Source organism: Hypanus sabinus, chromosome Y (assembly GCF_030144855.1).
Source record: "Hypanus sabinus isolate sHypSab1 chromosome Y, sHypSab1.hap1, whole genome shotgun sequence".
In the NCBI taxonomy this organism is placed as follows: Eukaryota; Metazoa; Chordata; class Chondrichthyes; order Myliobatiformes; family Dasyatidae; genus Hypanus; species Hypanus sabinus.
This window is the reverse complement of record NC_082740.1, coordinates 1,192,501-1,197,500: the sequence shown is the minus strand read 5'-3', so window position 1 is coordinate 1,197,500 and position 5,000 is coordinate 1,192,501.

Below are 5,000 nucleotides of genomic sequence, written 5' to 3'. Positions count from 1 at the left end.
GACACACACACAGACATACACACACAGACACACAGACACGCACAATCACACAGACACACACACAGACACACACACACACATACACACAGACACACACACACTCACACTCACACACACAGACACACACACTCACACACACACACTCACTCACACACACACACACTTACCCTCACACACAGACATACACACACACTCTCTTCCACACAGACACTCACACACACACACTCACACACACATACACACACGCACACACACACAGACACACACATACACATACACACACACACGCACACACACACAGACACACACACGTACACGCAGACACACACACACGCACACTCACACACACATACACAGACAGGCACACAGACACACACACACACACACACACATACACACTCACACATGCACAGACACACACACACTCAGAGACACACGCACAGACACTTAAACACACATGCATACAGACACACACACACAGACATAGACACACACACACACAGACACGCACACTCACACAGACACACACACACAGACACACACACACACATACACACAGACATACACGCACTCACACCCACACACACAGACACACACACACACTCACACACACACACAGACACACACACAAACTCACACACTCACTCACACAAACTCACACTCACACACATACACAGACACACACTCACACTCACACACACAGACACACGCACACACACACACTCACACACACACACAGACATACACACACACAGACCAACACACACACACACTCACACTCACACCCACACTCTCACACACTCAGATACTCACTCACATACACTCACACACTCTCACACACACGCACTCACTCACACACACACAAACACAGACACACACACTCACTCACACAAACACAGACACACACTCACACAGACACACACTCACACACACACTCACACTCACACCCACACTCTCACACACTCAGACACTCACTCACATACACTCACACACACACTCACTCACACACACACACACACACTCACACACACAGATACTCACTCACACACACACACTCACACACACATACATAGACACACAGACACACACGCTCACTCACTCACACACTCACACAAACAGACACTCACACATACTCACACACACACAGAGACACACACAGACATACACACTCACTCACACTCAGACACACAGACACACTCACATATACACACAGACACACACACACATTCACACTCACACACACATACACAGACACACACACAGACACTCACACACAGACACACACACACAGACACACACACACATACACACATACAAACACCCACACACACACACACTCACACTCACACACTCACTCTCTCACACACAGACACTCACACACACTCACACACACACTCACACACACAGACACACACACAGATACTCACTCACACACACACACTCACACACACACACTTACACACACATACATGACACACACACAGACACACACACACACACTCACACAAACAGACACTCACACCTACTCACGCACACTCAGAGACACACACAGACATACACACACACACTGACACTCAGACACACAAACACACACACACACATATACACACAGACACACACACATACACAGACACACACACACAGTCACACACAGACACACACACACACATACACACAGACACACCCAGAGACACAGACACACACACACAGACACACACACACAGACACACACACACATACATACAGACACTCACTCACTCACACACTCACACAAACAGACACTCACACCTACTCACGCACACTCAGAAACACACACAGACATACACACACACACTGACACTCAGACACACAAACACACACACACACATATACACACAGACACACACACATACACAGACACACACACACAGTCACACACAGACACACACACACACATACACACAGACACACAGACACACACACACAGACACACACACAGACACACACACACATACATACAGACACACACACACAGATACACACACAGACAGATACTCACACTCACATAGACACACACACAGACACACACACACACACACACAGACACTCACACTCACACACTCACACACACACTCTCACACACAGACACTCACACACACTCACACACACCCACACACTGACACACACTCACTCACACACACAGACACACACACACACTCACACACACACTCACACACACACTGTCACACACACAGACACACACATACTCACACACACACAGAGACACACACATAGACATACACACACACACACGCACACACGCACAGACACACACACACGTACACGCAGACACACAGACACACATACACAGACACGCACACAGACACACACACACATACACACAGACACACACACTCACACTCACACACACAGACACACACACACTCACACACTCACACACACACATACACTCACCTACACTCACATATACACTCTCATACACACAGACACACACACACTCACACTCACACACACAGACACACACACACACTCACACACTCACACTCACACACACATACACTCACCTACACTCACACATACACTCTCACAGACACAGACACACACACACTCACACACACACACACTTACAGACACACACACACACTCACACACTCACACTCACACACACAGACACTCACCTACCCTCACACTCACACTCTCACACAGAGACACTCACACTCACACACACACTCACTTACAGACACACACACACAGACACGCACACACAGACAGACACACACATAGACATACACACACACACACACAGACACACACATACACATAAACACACACGCACACACGCACAGACACACACACACGTACACACAGACACACAGACACACATACATAGACACGCACACAGACACACACACACACATACAGACACACACAGACACACACACACACTCAAAGGCACACGCACAGACATATACACACACACAGACACGCACAATCATACAGACACACACACACATACACACAGACACACACACACACTCACACACACAGACACACACACACACACTCACACTCACACACACATACACTCACCTACACTCACCCATACACTCTCACACACACAGACACACACACTCACACACACACACACTTACAGACACACACACACACACTCACACACTCACACTCACACACACAGACACACACCTACCCTCACACTCACACTCTCACACAGAGACACTCACACACACTCACAAACACACTCACTTACAGACACACACACACAGACACGCACACTCACACAGACACACACACACATACACACAGACACACACACACATACAGACACACTCACACATACACACAGACACACACACACTCACACACTCACACACACACAGACACACACACACTCACTCACACAAACTCACACTCACACACATACACAGACACACACACACACAGACACAGGCACGCACACACACACTCACACACACTCTCACACACACACACTCCCACACACACTCTCACACACACAGACACACACATACTCACACTCACACACATACACAGACACACACCCCCACACACACAGACACACACACAAACACACAGACACTCACATACACACACTTACACACACTCTCACACACACACTCACACACACACTCTCACACACACAGAAACACACATACTCACACGCACACAGAGACACACACATAGACATACACACACACAGACACACACATACACATACACACACACACGCACACACGCACAGACACACTCACACATACACGCAGACACACAGACACACATACACAGACACGCACACAGACACACACACACATACACACAGACACACACACACTCACACTCACACACACAGACACACACACACTCACACACACACACTCACACACAGAGACACTCACACACACTCACACATACACACACTCACTCACTCACACACACTCACACACTCACACACTCACACACACTCAAAAACACACACACTCACACACACACACTCTGACACATGCATGCACACACAGACACACACACAAGCACACACACTCACATACACACACTCACATACACACACACAGACACACTCACACACTCAAAGGCACACGCACAATCATATACACACACATGCATACAGACACACACACACAGACATACACACACAGACACGCACAATCACACAGACACACACACAGACACACACACACACATACACACAGACACACACACACTCACACTCACACACACAGACACACACACTCACACATCACACTCACTCACACACACACACACTTACCCTCACACAGACATACACACACACTCTCTTCCACACAGACACTCACACACACACACTCACACACACATACACACACGCACACACACACAGACACACACAGACACAAACTCACACACAGACTCACAAATACACACACACCCCCACACACACAGACACACACACAAACACACAGACACTCACATACACACACTCGCACACACACACCCTCACACACACACACAGACACACACATACTCACACACACACAGAGACACACACATACACATACACACACACACGCACACACACACAGACACACACACGTACACGCAGACACACACACACGCACACTCAAACACACATACACAGACAGGCACACAGACACACACACACACACACACATACACACTCACACATGCACAGACACACACACACTCAGAGACACAAGCACAGACACTTAAACACACATGCATACAGACACACACACACAGACATAGACACACACACACACAGACACGCACACTCACACAGACACACACACACAGACACACACACACACATACACACAGACACACACGCACTCACACCCACACACACAGACACACACACACACTCACACTCACACACACAGACACACACACAAACTCACACACTCACTCACACAAACTCACACTCACACACATACACAGACACACACTCA